The sequence below is a fragment of the Emydura macquarii genome, unplaced genomic scaffold, assembly GCF_026122565.2.
Source record: "Emydura macquarii macquarii isolate MOO-44397 ecotype Brisbane River unplaced genomic scaffold, CSIRO-AGI_Emac_v2 contig_295, whole genome shotgun sequence".
Taxonomy (NCBI): Eukaryota; Metazoa; Chordata; order Testudines; family Chelidae; genus Emydura; species Emydura macquarii.
In genome coordinates this window covers 12979238-12997079 of record NW_027130432.1, presented here as the reverse complement: position 1 = coordinate 12997079, position 17842 = coordinate 12979238, and the positions used below count along the sequence as shown (strand labels likewise).

The 17842-nt window shown below is 47.5% G+C and overlaps 1 protein-coding gene and 1 long non-coding RNA gene across 10 annotated transcripts in view; one reads left to right on the top strand and one right to left on the bottom strand.

Annotated features, from left to right (window-relative positions):
• Positions 1 to 11391: 11391 nt before the first annotated feature.
• On the bottom strand, positions 11392 to 13555 carry LOC137154465 (uncharacterized). The gene is made up of 2 exons (XR_010920217.1): positions 13391 to 13555; positions 11392 to 12311 (listed from the first exon to the last, which is right to left on the bottom strand). It is a non-coding gene; the product is annotated as an uncharacterized lncRNA (long non-coding RNA).
• A 348-nt stretch (positions 13556 to 13903) lies between these two features.
• Positions 13904 to 17842, top strand: part of CNOT1 (CCR4-NOT transcription complex subunit 1) — an 88573-nt gene continuing 84634 nt past the window's right edge. For 8 of the 9 annotated variants that reach the window (XM_067552736.1, XM_067552727.1, XM_067552709.1 and 5 more), the window contains exon 1: positions 13905 to 14141. The gene's annotated coding sequence lies outside the window, so the exon portion shown is untranslated. Of the gene's footprint in view, positions 14142 to 17842 lie in introns of all 9 variants that reach the window. The other variant, XM_067552688.1, reaches the window with a different exon arrangement.

Here is a 17842-nt window from a genome sequence, read left to right as displayed (position 1 = left end):
ACCATGATCGCCCATCCTGCATTTCCAGCCTGCCTAGGGCCCCATCTCTTTCTGGCCTCTCGTGCTGGGGAGCAGCCCCCCTGGGCAGGCAGGTTCCATCAGCTCCTCCCAACCCAGCTCTGCAGGCAGCAGGTGAGTCCCGAGGGAGGAAGCAAGCGATGGCGGGGCCTGTAGTGTCTGGCTTGAAAAATTGGAAAGTTGGCAACCCTAAGTACGGCCAGAACACTTACTGTTTACACAAGGCCTCTGTTTCAGTCCGGTTTCCAGGGAACAGTTGCTCACATCACTAAAGGCCACCACCATGAGCCCCAAGTCTCAGTAGAGAGTCCAATGGTAAAAAAGGTCCTCAAAGTTGAGCTCCCTTCATTCCCTCTCACCCCTAGAGCTGACACCTCAAGTTGAGGTTTGGAGCACCTGCGGGAGGTGGGGGGAGGGGTTGCAGGAGGAAGGCCTGCACTGTGCTCTGCCTGTTTTGTGGCTAATCAGAGGCCATTAGTTTCCAGAGCTATGACAAGCTGGTACCTTCCATGAGTACTAAATACATGCTGTTGGGCCAATGCCCTGAGTCATTCACTCCTGGGCAAATGTTTGTCCCCTGATACAACAGCTGGGAAGTCCCAAGGAGTTTTGGGAGATTTCCCCAGCCTGCCTCTGGTCTCAGCTAACTAGGACTAATGGGTTCCCACCGAGTCGTACAGAGCTGAGAACTGGGCCTGAGCTTGATCATGTGGCAGACTGCAGTGAGATGTCCATGGTAACGTGGTCACTAACCCTTCTAGACTCAAGAGCTGTACTGGCAATGCCCTGCCTTAGCATTACAATCGAGCTGGTCTCGTTAGCAAGTCAGCTCTGGAAGCTCCAGGATGCCCTGACTTCTGAGTCTGCTTTTCCCACTTATCTGCTGGGTGGCCTTGGGCAAGTTGTTTCTGATGATCTTTTCCAAGAGCCTGAGAGAATTTGGTGCCCAAATCCCACAAGCTCCTCTGACAGTCCCAGCCTTAAGCACGCTCTGCCTCAGTTTCCCCACTTGTGAAATGGAGATAATTGATTCTAAAGAGAGAGAATTGCTATTTCATTACAAGGGGAAATGGTCCAACCCCTTTTGTGTCTAATCCCTGGCTTTAAAAACAGACTAATTCAGTCTCGATTCAAGATGCGGTTCTGTGTCGTGAGAGCGCTTGCTTTATCTCAACCCTCATTTGCTATGAAAGCAGGTGCTCGCAGAAAAGCCTTACCTGTTCTCTCACTCTGTTCCCTTTATTTCCATTCCCCAGAAGCATAGCAGCAGTACCTCATGTTTGCTTATACAAATGCCTACGGACAGGTTCTAGATGTCCCAGCCTTTCTCCAGATCACAATGTTCTGGAAAACAGATGAAGTGAGCTGATCGTGTGCTGCGTGAGTGCCAGTTTATTCAAATCCCATCTATCTGTGGCCAGCACTGGACTGAAACTCATGTGAGCCACAGTTTGTAGAGTTTTAGAAGTGCTGAGCATCCTCTACCTCTCCAACCCCCAGGTCTCAGGAGGAGTTGGGGGTGCTCGGTACTTCTCAGAAGCAAGATCTAAAAGCTTTTGCTAACCACTGCCTGATGCTCTCCTTGGCCTCGGGGGTGGGGTGTAATTCTCTGGCATACACCTCTGTGACTGATAAACCAGGAGTTGCTAATGGAGATGGATCATCTCCATTGCTGAGTCTCCTTCCTGATAATCTGCTGACCCCATGCCATGATCTTTAAAGGGGGAGTGGGCAGCTGTATTCCACATTGCTGGAGTGTGTGCTGTGGAGTGGCCATTTTGCTGTACTAAGGAATAGGGCTGCTGATTAGTCACATGATCAGTAGCCCCCCTCCCCCCGCCCCCCCCGGGGCTCTGGGTAGATGGGTTGGAAGTAATTTTTAGGTATTTTTCTTCCAGTCTCTGCCTCCTGTCAGGGCCTTTTAATATGGAAGGATGGGGTATCCTGAGCAGTAATGGTAGAAGGGAATCAACGTGGGCCATGTTTCCAGTGCTGAATCATGTGTATTCTAGTGCAGGGGTTCTCGACCGGGGGTATGCAGAGATCTTCCAGAGGGTAGATCAACTCATGTAGATATTTGCCTAGTTTTACAACAGGGGCGACGTAAAAAGCACTAGCGAAGTCAGTACCAACTAACATTTCACACAGACAATGACTTGTTGATACTGCTCTATACTCTGAAATGTAAGTACAATATTTATATTCCAATTGATTTATTTTATAATTATATGGTAAAAATGAGAAAGTCAGCATTTTTTCAGTAACAGGGCGCTGTGACACTTGTGTTGTTTTATGTCTGATTTTGTAAGCAAGTAGTTTTTAAGTGAGGTGAAACTTGGGGATGTATGCAAGACAAATCAGATGCCTGAAAGGGGGACAGCTCATGCACATCCTGTAATGCTGAGCGGTCCCAGGGAAGGGCTGGAAACACCAGCTCAGCCAAGCTCAAAGAACCCACTCAGTGTCTGACTGTTTCTGGAGCTCCTGCCTGATCCAATGGATTAGAAAGCAGTGACACATGATCCTTCTCTCCCAACCTGACCCCTTTCACCTTGCCTACAGTGACAGTACAAAGGAATCCTCCCTCCCACACTCTCCCCTACTCTTATTAGTCACATTTTCCCCATATTCCCTACACCTCATCTCACCTCTTGTCCATTTGCTCTAAGCAGCGCTGGTGCTGGGTGGGACACCATTTTAACCATAGGATTCATCCCAGCTGAAACCCCAGCTGCATTATACATCCAGACAGGGTGGGATTTTCAGTGAATTAGAAACATAAATCCCATTGAAAGTCAATGGGGTTTGTGCTCCTAAATCCCTTAGCCATGGTTGAAAACTGAGTTGCCTCCTGCTGCTTTCTTCCTGTCTGGTTGCAGTAGCAGTTCCAGAAAGGCAGTGCAGTTAGCACAACTCCCTGTGGGCTGCCACTTCCCATTTCAGTTTCATTGGGTGGTGGGAAACTTTTTCAAGTGCAGTGTTAGTCCTCGAAGACAGGGGTACGGTATCACTGGTCTCATCTGCTTCAACAATGCAACAGCCATTCAGGCTGCAGCTAGCTGGGGTGGAAAAGGGCCAAGAACCTTTAAATGGTTCTAAAGTTAAACAGAGTGGGGGATGCAGTATCTTAAGCCAACACAGACTGCTGGGACTAGAGGCTTTTTCTGGTCATTTACCCATCAATCACACAGGGAGAGGGCCAGAGCTTCCTGCACTTAGGGACAAAGCTTTACACTGAGAAATCAAGTACTGTACTTATCTTCAATGACACACTAGCCTATGGCGTCAAAGCTTAGAGTAAGCTGCTGCTTTGATTGGTGCATCTAAAACCCATTGACCTGTCACATGACTTTATACAAGCGCCATCAGCCTGTTTTCTTTTACACTAACTTTTGGATGCAAGGGGCCAGCAATGCTTGGTTGTTTGTGCCCTTAGTATTGAACAGAACTGAGCAGCTGCATTCAGCTCTGCTCCTGAATTCCCGCAAGCAGCGGGGGATGTCAGAGGCATTGGGCCTGGCTCTAGACGTCACTAACAGCCAAGCAGAGGGGACCGTGCACCTTTGTGTGAAAGGTGCTGTGTAAAACCACTGTAAGAGGCTGGAGTGCCCTTTGCTGAGGCCAGCTGTTTCCTTGCATTAAGGGCACCAGCCTTGCATGAATAAGCGAGAACCTCACTTGTGTTGCTTAAAGAATAACAAGGAGGTTTGGGGAAGGGGTGGAGCGTAACTGACAACATTGGAAACTCTCAGTCCCTTCCCCCCACCAGCGCCCTTTGCAGAATTCCTCCCTGCACTATATTCCCATAGTGACTAGTCCATCTTCCTTCAGAGTTTCTCTGGTGATGGGGCTTTATCACTTCCCCTAGAATCCATTCTACAGTCAAATGGATCTCAGTTGTTAGCCTATATTTCCTGCCATCCAGTCTCAATTTCGTTTGGCTTAATTTCATTCCAGGAATTAAGACCTGCATCTAATAATTATGGCTGTGAGTCTGTCACAAAGGTTGCAGAAGTCACGGATTCCATGACTTTCTGCAACCCCCGTGACTTCTGCTTGAAGCTGGTCTTAGGGACCACCCAAGCAACGGTCCCGGGGCGGCCCGAGGGACCACCGGGACAGCAGTGGTCCCGCGGGCGGCCTGAGCAGTGCCTGGAGCAGCGGCCCTGGGGGCGACCCCAGAGGCTATTGGAGAGCAGTCTCTGCGGGCCTCAGAGCAGCGACCCGGGAGCAGCTAAGAGTTATTCAGGGGCATTTATAATAAAAGTCATGGACAGGTCATGGATTTTTGTTTATTGCCTATGACCTGTCCATAACTTTTACTAAAAACACCTCTGACCAATCTTAGCCTTCCTAATAATATCCTGCCTGCCTATAGCACTTCAGAAGCTATAGGCCTCGCACCCCTTATGGTGCAGGGAAGCAATACCATGTACATTTTTACAGCTGAGGAAACAGAGACCCAGACATCAGGCTGGCCTGATTTTCAGAAGTATTGAGCCACTCTAGTGAGCATTAGTGAGAATGGTGGGTGCTCAATACGTCTGACAGCTGTCCCTACGTGACTGTCCCAGGGCACATGATAATTGGGTAGCAAACCTGAGTAAAGAACCTGGGCCTCTGGCAACCTAAGCCATTGCCTGGTGTAACCGCTAGACAATGCTCCCTGTCACCATCTGTGCTTACACGTTCTGACTGTAGAGTTGCATGAAATCCAATCAGCTCAGACAAGCAGAGGTGGCAGGAATTTTGCTTTGAATGGGGAGCAGAGGGATCGGAAGAGGTCAGGAGTAGAGTGGGTGCACTGCACGGGGAGTAAGGAGAGCTATTGAGACTTGGTGGGTGGCAGCTGGCTCCAGGCTCGGGAGGCAGGGTCCTGGAAGTTCATGTCTTTCACTGGCCATGAGGGGTAGCTGATCCCAGAGTCCCAGACCTGGCCTGATCACCCCGGATCCTACCTGCTCTCCAGCCCAATTCCAGGCACTGCGCTAGACCCTCCATGTCCTACTCTTGCCTCTGCCCCCCAACACGTGTGTGCAGCTTACAGAGACTATTGGTTCCCAGAAAGTGTAGCAGAACAAACCATGGGAGTGGAAACAGATCATATCTCCTGTGATGCTGTATGTAATATAAGTGATCATTTATCATATTATTGGTATCAATATTGCAAAATTACAATTAATCTTACAACTTATCCCATGTCAGGTACCATTGGAAAGGTTATAATTTGCTAAGTATGATAATATTGTTTGTGTATGTATCCTTTTTATACTGTAAGTTATGGGTATATGCGATAAATCTGTACCCAAAAACTCATGCTGAGCTACTGAGTTACACTCCCCAAGCAGATTAGTGTCAGCATTGATGACTCATCAGGGGCTGTCGGCTATACAATGAGCCAAAGGAGAGAAGCCAGGGCTGCACTGCTGTGCCTATGAGTCATCAGGACATCTAGGGACATGCCTGTGGTCCAGTGGACTGCAAATGCTTTTCCCTGCCCATGTTCTGTGAGCTGTGTTTGAGGCAAGCAAGATGGCAGAAACTATAAAAGGCTTCTGCACCATCTCCATCTTGCTTTCATTCCTGCTTCCTACCTACCTCTGGATCAACTACTCTGCATCTGAAGCCATGAAACAAAGGACTGAGACCCATCCAGGTACTGGGTGTACACCAGAGGAACTGTACAAGTCTGCAAACTCCAGTACTGCTAAGAATCTGATATATATGGACTTTGAAGTCATTTGTATGTATCTGATTGCTGTGATCATTCTTTTATAATAAACCTTTAATTTTAGCTACTAAAGGATTGGCTGGCTGCATAGTATATTGGGTAAGAACCAAACCTCTATTGATTTGACAATGTGGCTGACCCTTTGGGCTGATCCTCTGGTAAAGTGAATAGAGTTTTTTAAATAACTTGTCTCTTTACTGGACCTAGTTGCTGATTGGGAGCCAAAGACTGAAATGCAACAAAGGGGGATGTGTGCTTCTTTTTTGAGGGCTTCTTGATAACCAATGTGGGGAATCAGGAGCTCTGTTTGTGACTGCTTGGGGAATCTAACTTTAGTGTTATCCACCAGTTTGGGAGAATCTGCTTCTCCTTTTGCACCTTGCCCTAACCTTGGCATTTTCAGTGGGCTACCCTAGGCATGTACGAGTCACATCTCCCCCCCAGTATTTCCATTCTGGGGGCACTATCCCCCACTCCCTATCCGCATCCCCCAGTTTCACTGCCCTGCAGAGAAGGGCTGTAGCTGCCCAGAAAAAAAATGACTGGGAGAAGAGAAGACTGGCAGTAATATACGAGAGGGAAGGTGGAGTATGCCTGCTGTCTCTTGAGAGAGCCTGGGGCTGGAACAGCCAGGAGCTCAGTGCGTTTTTCCTGGAAGGCCAACACGCACTCTGCCACTGAGTGAGAGGCCATACCTTCCTCTGCGCCCTCATTAAGTCCAGCTCCCCCCTCACCATGTGCCATCCTCCCACAGAGCAGTTAAAAAGGGGAGGATGCTGTGGATTCCTGGGAGCCTCCCTATAGGTAAACAGCAGGTGAGGTAAACATTTATCCAATCACTGGGTGCTGGGCCACAAACATTTTCAATATTGTTTTAAGGTTCCATTAAATCTCTCAATCAGCCTATTAAGCTGGGGGGCAACCAGACAGGGCAACCCCACCTGTTACCACACAGACAGGAGGGATACCCTATCTAAAGGGGATCTAGGGAAAAGAAAACGTAATTAAGTCAAAACAGGACCCCTCCTTCAGGTTCATACCCCTTTTCTTGTCTCTGAATCACCAGGGTAGTTTTAGAATCACACAACAGACTCCTTTATGGAAAAACAGGCGAGTATTTATTATGGGGCACTGATAAACACGAAATAAACAACGCTCAGAGGCTGGAGAGGAGTCAGGTGTAAAACCCAGAACCCTTACCCATAAACATAGACTGTGGGTAGTAACCATAAAGGGGTTCAGTACATCACTGTTGGTCTTCTCTCAAACAAGTGCTGTTACTGAACAGTCAGGTGTAGGATGGGTAGGAAGAAGGAACCAGGAAACACGATGCGAATACAGGATCCAGGGATGTCAGGAACAAATCAGGAAAAAATGGGATCTTGATCCGATGATCAGCTTCTTCAGGGCATGACTGCTACTCTCTTCCTGTCTCAGGAGACCACCCGCACTCATGCTGTCACCAGAGCGAACAGCCCGGAGCCTGCCTCGGTTTCAGATATTTATGTCCTCCTATTGCTAGGCAGATTCTGGATTTTCCCACTTCTGGTTTCTCACCTTTAGCTCAAAAGAGCAGGAAATGTTCATAAAGAAGGTGTTTCAAAATGAAGGACAGTCCAAACAAAGATGGAATCCAAAACAAAATGGAGTCCACATACTTGAACCAAACTCCGTACACACCGGGCTGAATATTGCTAGCAAGGCATCAGCCACCTTGTCTGTCTCTGTACAGGACAGTGCTACCACTCCTAGGTAATGGGTGGTGTAAGCTACTACCTCCCGAACAGATTTTTCCCCCCATCCAGGTAACTTTGCTAAGGGGCCCCATGATGTCCACAGCGACCCTCTGAAAGGGTTCCTCTGTGATAGGAAGGGGGACCAGTACAGCCCAGACCTACCTCACTCTCTGGCATGGGTCACAGGATTTACAGTATTTCTGCACTGCCTCACACCCCAGGCCAGTAGGCATTCTGGAGGAAGTGTTGTTTAGTGTGCTGTATTCCCCTGGGTCCTGAGAAGGGTATAACATGGGCCAGGCTGAATAGACTTTGTGGTGCCACCAATTGTCTCTGTATCCCCCATGGCTCAGCATTCCCAGGGATTCCACTCCCTATAGAGCAGCCCTGATCCCAGAGAAATATTTCTAGGTGCCCTCCTACCTGGGGCCTGCCAGGGGAGTCAGCTGCAGCCCTGGGCTTTTCTAGGGAAGGGTCAGTCAGTTGTTCCTGCTTGAATTCCATAACAAGAGCTGGGAGGCTGACCTCAGGCTGGTCCATGGCACCTGCTCCCCACCCCTCCCCAGTTCTGTTCATCAGCAGGACTCTGCTCAGCCCCAGGCTGTGCACTCACATGGCCAGGCAGCAGCTCAGAGCCATCCCAACCTGTCCCCTCGAAGCCTGGGGTCAGACAGAGCCATGGGCTTCTGCTTTTGGCTCCGAGTACCCACACAAGTGGCCTGGGGCCAGAAATCTAAGTCATTCCCCAACAAGACTTCTCCTGGCAACTGGGAGCTCACCCCAACATCTTTAGGCCCCTCAGTGTCACCTCATTTCAGACGGATCTGACCATCAGGGCTCAAAAAGTCCCCAAATGAGCAGGAGTCTATCAGGGATAGTTCACAACCCCCAGAGTCCCTTGGGTCCTCCACCCTGGGCCTTTTCCCATCCACTTCAATAAACCTGTCCATTTCAGACCCAAAAGAGGAATCGACAAAAGATTGTGTGGGTGTTGGGCCATCACGGCTGGAACTCATTCTACCTGTGGTAGAGTCACTGTCAGCTGGACCCACTGTGGGCTACCACTAGCCCTTGGCCTCCCCAGCACCAGGCAGACCATGGTTCTAGGTTGGGGGCCAAGTTTGTAGAATTGTTCTAAACCTTTTAATTCGTAGGCCTCATCAACTGTGGTTATTCCCCACTCCACCCCCAGTTCTCCATTTTCTTACATTTCTTACCCCTTACTTTGAGTTGACACCTCAACACAGGTCAGAGCCCCTTTCTTCGGAACTCCCCAAGACCTCCTCCTATACACTTTGGGGGTCAATTTAAGCTTTTACAACCAAGCTTGTTTCCACTGCCTGTAATCTGTATAGTCCTCTTTGGCCATATGGGCGAAAATCCCTAAGGCCCTTCCTGACAGCAGCAGAGCCAGTTACTGTGTCACGTTCTCCTGCCGCACCTTGTTCAATTCACATCCCATTTCAAAAGCATTCTGAAACACATTCATGTCACTCTCTTCCCAGAAGGGAGGAAATAATGTGGAATCTATGCCATCCACTGGGACAGGTACCTGGAGTCTGGCTCCACTTCTCGGGTCAGGTTTTTGCTGGCACTGTCCCTCCTTAACAAGCTGCTGCTGATGTTTCCTCTCTCTCCTCTCACTTCTTGTTCTTCTCGCTTTCCTTGAGCTGGGGCTGCTGCTTCTCCTGGCCTGCTCGCTCTTACTCTTGGTCCGCAAGCGGCTAGGCTTCCAGACGCAGTCTGTCGCTCTCCAGTCCAGCTGCAGCTTCTCCTGCTCTACCTATAGATCTGTTCACGCTCTCTGCTGCAGGGGTGCATTTGGTCTGGATAGAGTATAGCTGCTGCCTCTTCCCTCTAGGGAGGTGTCTCCCAGATTTCCCCCACTTTGTGGACTCTCTGCCAGTGGGCTGGGTGTTTCCTGTGATTCTGGATCTTTGTTCCTTTCCTGGTCCTCAGAGCACAGCAGGTTGACTAGCTAGGCCTTAGTTCACTCCCTCAATGTTAATCCGCTTTTCTCAACCAGCTGGCTTTTTTCTAGCTGTTCCTAACTGGCTTTCCTCTGCCTCTCTTTTCACTCTTCCTTTCCCAAAAAGACTACAAGACTTTTCTCCATGCTTTTCCTTTCTACAGTACTTGCTTTCACTTCTGGGGCATAGATCCCACTGCTGCTACCATACACATCACAGTTTCAGGATTAACTGCATTTTTGACTGTCCCTCCTGGTCTTCCTTGAGGGCATTCACTTAAAGGTTTTACACTTCCCAGCCATCTCTTGTCTTGGGCAGAGAGGAGATCCATGTCTCCCTCCCTCCATACTGGGACTTTAGGCCTGCAATCTCTCTGCATCTCACGGTGATTTCCCCAGCAGTTCTGATCAGAGTCCAGCACCTGTGATTTACCTTTCTGCAGGGGCTACAACAGTGTATGCCAGTTACCAACCAGCCTTCACAAAGCAAAAAACATTTTATTCTTAGGGGTAAAAGCGTTACAGAGAAAACATTTAAAAAACAACACAAGCTCCTATACTCATGCTAAAAGCTCACCACAGTCATCCAGCAGTCTTATGGGGCCCTCCTAGGCCAAAGTCTTTCCTACCTTTCCATACAGGTCGGGACTGCCTCTTGGACAGAGGCTCCGTCTGTTTGCTGAATCAAACAGAAGATTCGATTTAAATTCAGCCTTTTTATATCAAAAGATCTTTCTTTATCTGTTGATCTCTGGAAAACCCAGTTTGAACCAACATATGCAAGCCTTCCCAGGGCGTGGTATCTCTTCAAAGATGTTTACTATTTTAGCAACTAGCCCTAACCACACCCCCACCCACCCACTCACTGTTTTTAATACTAGGAGGAACTGTGGTAACCCTTCCCCCCATGGAGTGAATACAAGATATGGCCCACAATGATACATAAACTATTCATAAACTTCATTCAATATGTTCTCCCAAAGATACGGAAGGCGGCTGCAATATCTATCACAAAAGCTCTTTCGAGTGACAGTAGCAGTGACATCAATTACACTAGTGCAGTGTGATTGCCAGGCACACCATTTACACTAATGCAGTGTGGTTACCATGCACACCATTTACACTAGTGCAGCTTAGCCAATCTCATGCGCTGTGCAAGTGTAAATTGTGTCCATGCTAGAGGGTTGCATCAGTGCAGCTAAACCAATGTAGATGCAGCCTGAGAGGAGATAGAAACACTCACCCTTCTCCCCTGCTCATGTCTCCCACCAGGCTGCTGGACATTAGCTGAAAGTGCCTTTTGCTGTTGTTCTTCCCTCCTTCTGCAAAGTGGATATGTGAGGTTGGATTTGGGATTTCCTTCTTTGTGGTGCCACCTGCACTAGGAAGAGCTTCAGGAGCTCCCACTAACTGTGGCTCAAGAAAAGTCCCTAAGGTGCTTCAGCATGTGAGACCAGCTATAGCCCCTTGTAACTGGGTACAGTGCAAGCACCCCACAGATCCTGCTCACCTGTTTTACATTGTGTCAGCAGGAGACTGTACAAGAAAGAGTTAACAAGTCAATACTGGGTCTGTGCAAATCTATGTCCATCAGTGATGAGATACCACAAAAGTAGATTTATCTGCTTTCAGCTGGGCTAACAGTATGGTGTCGTTGCATCATAAAGTGGTTTTCTATTTAGAGTGTCAACAGAACAGCTTGTTACCAGTGAGGAAGGAAGTGATCTCAAAGCAACCCACTAGGGGTAAATCTCTTTTTATTCTTCAAAGTGTTTATTTTCTATATTGCATCCTACAGCTCTGATTTCAACATGGGTTCGTTCCACTGTGTATCTGAGGAAGAAATCTGAGAAGTTTGAGGATGCAGAATTCTGCAGGTGATGTCACCCAGCAGGAAGCCCCTCCCACTTCCTGATGAAACGACCGAGGTCTCTTACTTCTTGGTCTTATCTCCCCTGAGAATATCAGGCAATCCTTGGTCTAGCAGCAGTGCAGGCTCATCTACACTAAAGCTTCCACCACGGCTAACACTGATGGGTGCAGTGTTCCCTCAGATTCTCCCTATCAACACAGCCCATTCCCTGTCCCCATTAAGGGTGATGGAAATTCTGCAGGAAGTGTAACAAAATAGGCTGTCCTCTACTTGCATATGAATCTGGTTTGGCTTTTTTTGAGCCACTCCCTGCTAGAGTTGAAGTTATCAAGCAGGATGAGCCAGTGGCAATAAGAGCATTGTGCTATATTTTCCTGGTGGGACTATAACCAGATACATAATATTGCAGCCTCTTCTGGGAAGGCAAGTGCTGCACTGCTCTGAACACTTTCCTAGTGTCTTCTCTGCTCTGAAGGAAATCAAGAGGCCCATGCTAGGTGCTGAGCACCCACCTCTGCCAGGGAAGTCACACAAGCCTTTTCCTAGCTCGCTGGCTGTGGGTTATCTTAACTTGTACTGCTGAATTTCAGCTGTGCAGAACTCCTATTTTATGAAAAAATTGGGTATTGAGGAGTTCATAACTTCAAAAAGTTCAGAACATCAAACATCTCAAAATTAACAGCAGGCTCAGTGCACAAATTGCAATATGGTGCACTGCATCGCTTTCTTCTTGGCCTTCAAACCACTGATTTTCAATGCACTGAAGGCATCAGAATGTGAAAGGACAGTAACGTGTTCTTCATCAACATCACTTTTGTTATGTGATTTTTTTCCCCCATAAAAATGGTCCATATAATTGGTTGTTTGTTATACTGACATTCATAAAGTCAAGCTTCTCTTGTATTTGTAAGTCATGTCATTTCATGGATGTCCTTGCTGGCATTTTGATTTTGTATTTAGGAAATTGTAACAGGTTCACATATTCTGGCAGATTATAAGAGGAAAAACAATAATTACTACATCAGTGAGCTGTTTGTTTAGAGAAACATTATACAGTAATATAATAATCAGATCTATTTAACAGGGTGTTGTTACCATATTACAGAGTGAGTACTCATGAGATCTTGTTTTTAATGTTTTAATTGAGTGAAATCTCTGATTAAACATATTTAACAGAAGGGGAACATCTCTCAAATGCTAATAGTAAAAAAATGGGACCGATGTGCTGGTTTTTTAGATGTGACTATACTTTGTATGAGTATTGAATAGCAGCAGATAGATATCTAAGTATTGATTTGCCCTCCATTTTGCTGGGCATGTAATTGATGCATTAATGTTTCCATCACAACCGCCCATATTTCTGAACCATTCTTTTAGAGTTGGGCTATTTTCCTTGTCGGCGTGTCTGTAACTCTGAGAAACGGGTCACGGTGGTGACCCTGCGCCCGGCTCTCTTTGGTCTGGTCTGGTCTGAGACATCGGGCAGCACTGCAAACTGGTTCTGCAGCTACGGAAGCTGTGGCTGACGAGCAGAGCAGACGCGTTTCTGCTAGGAACAAGCTTCCCGACTCCGAGTGGGGTAAGCCAGGCGGAGGTGCTGCTGCTCCGCTGTGGGGGGTTCCGGTCTCACTCTGGTTTGACGGTGGCGCATTCCCATTGACTTCAGAGGAGTGACTCCTGATTTACAGTGGTGCGGGTCAGACACCGATTGTCTGATCCGAGGTGGCACCTGCCCTGGCTTAGCGCCGCGGGCCCACACGAGACCTAATACCCCCCACCCCAAAACTTCCCCATGTGTGGCGTGCGTTGTGCAGCAGCAGAGCAAAGCGAGCTGGGACCTCATGTGACAGTCGGCGCGGGGGGAGGGGATGGAGCAACGGGGACCGTACCATTGCAAAACATACACTTCACGGAGAGACGAAGAAAAATGCAAACGACCCTACCACTATGTGCTACCTCACAGGGGAAGGCAGTGTGGATTGTACCACTATATACCCTCATCGGGTGGCGAGGGAAAGCGGGCAAGTGACTGGTGGGGAGAGAAAGAGGGTGGTGGACTGTACCTGCTCCATGGTGTAAAAGTAGTGCGCCTAGGGGTACAGTCCACCTCCATCCTGCGCTCTAACACTCCATGGAGGCGAGGCGCGTGGACTGCACCACTGGGTAACACCTGACGGAACTTAAGCTGCTGTCCCTCAAGTTGGAGCGGAGCGGAGCGGAGCGGAGCGGAGCAGAGTAGCCCCCGCCCCTTCTAGCCACTCCCCATCCCCAATGACTCCGCGCTCGCCCTTTGCAGCCTCCTCCATTTCCGCTTCCTCCTCGCCCTGCCGCGTTCCTCTTCCATTGGCCTGAACAGCTGCCTCCATCGAACGCTGATTGGCCACATCTCCTAGGCGCAGGAGCACTGACTTTTGATTTGCAGGCAGGAGGCCGGAAGTCCGCTTCCATTCCACTAACCAATCAGTGTCCGACCCTTGCTGTGGGGGAGAAATTCAGCGCTCCCATTCTTCCCCAATGAACCCCAGTCACTGATTGGACAGATCCCACGAACGCAGTGTCCGTGTGGCCTGCCTGGACTGTGATTGGGTGGAATCCGCGTACGCTGGCGGGAGGGCCGCGGCCCCGCCCTGCGCCTGGCGTGCCGCGACTCGCGAGGGGACAGGGAGGGGAAAGGCCGCGACGTGAGCGCGCGACCTCGTCCGCCATTTTGTATTGAAACAAGCGGAGGCGAGAGAAACTGAGAGAGGATAAAAGCGCGAGAGGCTGAACGAGGCGCCTGCTCTGGCCCTACGACCCCCAGTCCTGCCGTCTGAGGTGAGAATCGCGATGGGGGCCCTGGGCTGGAGGCTTGGGGCAGGTCGCGGGTACGGAGGCCCAGAGCCTGGGGGCCCGGAACAGCCCTGGGCTTAGGCTCTGGTGGCTGCGGGTCCTGGAGCCCAGACGAGTAGGAAGGGACTGGAAGGATGGGAGCTTGGGGTAGCCCCAGGCTTGGGGCCCGGAGCGGCTGTGGGGCGGGCGTGAGGCGCTCGGGGTCTAGACTGGGACATGAGCCGGAGTCTGCGGGAATCGGGAGCCTGGGCTTTGCGGAAGGGACACCCCACGCGTCGGGAGAAGGAAAACCCGGCACTTCCAGGCAGCGGGGGGAAACAGGAGCAGCGGGGGATGGGCTTGGGGTGGTGGGGCTGGTGAGCCTGGCCGGAAGCTCCCGGTAGGGGGAGCCCGAGGTGGAGGCTCTGAGGCGCAGCCGCTTCCGGGGGTCGATGGTGTGTGCCCCTAGTTCCACCCTGTCTATCCACAGCAGCCGGGCAGGGCGGTCCGTGCTAGACCCGTCACCCTAGTTTCAGTGGCGAGGATTGGGGCTCTCTGGGGAGAGTGACTGGACGGCAGCTCCCCAATCTTCCGGGGCGAGGAGAGGGGGAGGCAGAAACTTCCCCGTTCTCCTGGGGCTGTGATTCTTTGAGACACCAGGGTTAAGGAGCTTGCTAGGAGGGAGTCTAGAGCAAGCTGCCTCTTCCCCGTGGAGTGAGGGAGGGATGGCCTTACAATCCTCTTGGGCTCCTTTTGGATCCTCGTGAGTTACTGAGTTTGAAGTGGGTTGGTTCAGGTGTTTGAATTATTTGTCTCACTGATAGTTTCCAACCAGCAATTACATTTGTTCTCTTCTTGGTGTCACTTGTGGTGGCTGCTAAATGCAGAAATAAAGCTAGCTGTTTACTCGGTTGAAATCCCAGACACCAAATTTCTTGTTTGTCACTTGCCTCTTATGGTAAGTACCCTATTAAAAAGCAGTTTTTTATCAAGGACTTTATCCTCACTTAAACACATTTAAAACACACAAATTATGCTTCTTTATATCTTAGTGTGAAGTAGAATGAAAGCCTGGAATATCTTAAGTATGTTGCAATATGCAAAATGCAGTTCTGGCTTCAGAAAAGTTTTTTCTGGCACAAACCAAGTTAACAATTAAAATAAACCCTTGATCATTCTAAATTGAGACCTGAATCTGTAGCATTTTTCCCATTGCTTCTGTTTTGTAGACTTTCTCATTAACACTAAAACTTTGAAGATTTCTTGAAAGGAAAAGCTATTTAGAATCTGCAGAAAGAAAAGAGGGCAAGCCCGGGACATACCATCTTGAATTTCTCCTGTATAGCATAACCTCTAGGCTGTTGGTTAACTTAAGAAAGGGCCTGTTTGTTGTAGGTAAGCCAGACCTGACATGGGTTCTTGGAAAGTCAAGTAAAAAAGAGGTCTTGAAGAAAATCCCAACATTTACAAGACAGGGCTATTATGTTACCTTGGTTGAGGGAAAAATAAATACATAATAAATTGAGTACATATTCATACAGTAAGTACTGCAAAGACATGGTCTTTAATTATGAATTTTTTCAGTATACCAGAAGTAGCTATGCTATTCAGTTGAAAGGAAGAAATACTTGTAAATGCTGTCATCCAATAATTTGAGTGATGAGCAGATGCTTAGTCCTAACATTTGCTTATTTCAAAACTAGAAAACTTAGTGCAATACTGTTTTTAAAAATAGCTCCCTTGAAATGGGCATTCATCACTTGCATAAAAGCCTCCCCCTAGAGAAGTTGACACTGACATCCAAATGCAGATTTAGTACATGGAGTGTGCAACTTAAGTTTAGAAACTTCCAGTTTTTGTCAGGTGATCAGATAATGTTGATGCTTTCTGAGTTCTACTTCAAGGACTCTGGTGAAAAGCGTGAGAAGGCAACAGCAGCTGTCAGATTAAGCAGGTACTGAAATACAGGTATTTCTAAGGAGAGTTGTATGACAATTCATTCTTTATACATATAAATAACTTCAGGACGCTTCCTGTTTACCATGGACTGAATAAAATGAAGGCAAAATTAGCCCAGATGAGGTAATCGCCTTGTAAACAGGAAGCAGCTTTGGATGGTTATACAGAAATGTGCTTTCTATCCTTATCTTGATTGGGTATTGTACTCCTCCACTCCATATCCCTATTAATATGGCTGTCTCAACTTCTGACCCTCATCCCGTTGCCAGATAATCCCAATCTTGAGTCTGTCCTATCCTTCTCCTTAGAGGGACTTATTCCTGTCCATTCTTCTATTTTGTATTTACTTTAAAATTGTATTTAATATCTGGAGTTGGGTAAAAATGAGGTACCTAAAACATGGCCAACTCAGTATGTAGATGGACAGTACTGAGGGGAGTATAACAGATTTTAAAGCTACTGTACTCTAGTGAATGGCCATCAGTAAACCAAAGTGCAGGAAATTCCATAACTGAGGTACAGTTCATTGAGTACAATATTCTTGTGTTCTAGCCAGATTCAGTTTGTGTTTTTAGTTAAATAACACTGAGAATTATATATTACAACTAATCACTGCAATTCTCCATTAAGGCTCTGGCATGTAACATTTATCAGCAGTTTTGAACACTTTTTTTCGGTAGAAAAAATTAGTTTAATCAGTCTTCACTGGCCAGCGAAGATAGGTCCTATCTATTGTAAACTTAACTATGCTGACTAGGGAGAACTTCAAAGTGCATTGTTAAAATGGAGTGCAAATAAGATATAAATGTGTATCCTGGTTGTTCTACACTAAGTACACTACCTGAATGTGAAAAACATCTTTGATTTGTGACACCAGCAAAAGATACTTCTTGTATTCCTAAGAATATTTACCAGCATTCAACACTCTCTTAATGCAAGAGTGGCTAGAAACTTATACTTTAACTAGTTGTAATGACTGGTAGCCCAAAATTTCAAGACACTGTATTTAGAAAAGTTTGTGGCCGAAATCTAAGTGTGAGGCTATGTGATGACTACTGAAATCATATTGACTAAATGGAGCCTTAAAATAAGGGGAAGGATGCCAAAGCTTGTTCAATACCTAATTAAACAAACATTTAGTTGAATACTACTATGCCAGTTGAGTTAAACTGCTTTCTACAAATTGTTCTCTAAAGTAAATCTATTCTCTTCTTGGAGAAGCATCATCAATAGTTGGTAGCTATTTGGGGCTGTGGTGAGAATTACTAGGCTGGAAACCAATATTAAGATTGTTATACTATATTGGAATGAGTAAAATTCTCAGTAATGTAATCAAATTGTCATTTGGGTGGCCTATGCAGTGAGTTTTCTCTTATCATAAATGTTTAAACAGTAACTGTCTTGTAGTCTAATTTTGCTTTGAAGCAGTTTCCTCCCTACCTGAGTCTTGTGAGGCACTAGCAGAATGCTTCATAAACTCTAGTTATATGTGACTTTGATGGGAGGACAAGAATACCATATTCTACCAGGAATTAGTTTAGTAATTTTGCTCCTCTCTGTTTCCTTATGCAGTGCCTTATAGAGCTTGTATTCCTTTAGTGGCCTCACATTATTTTTTGGCTCTGATAAAATGCTAACATCAACACTGGGGGTGTGGCGGTGGGTGACTATTGCTCTTGAAACCTAATGGAAATACTTGTCTAACACCTTGAAAAATTCCTAACAAACAATTTCAGATTAAATCTTAC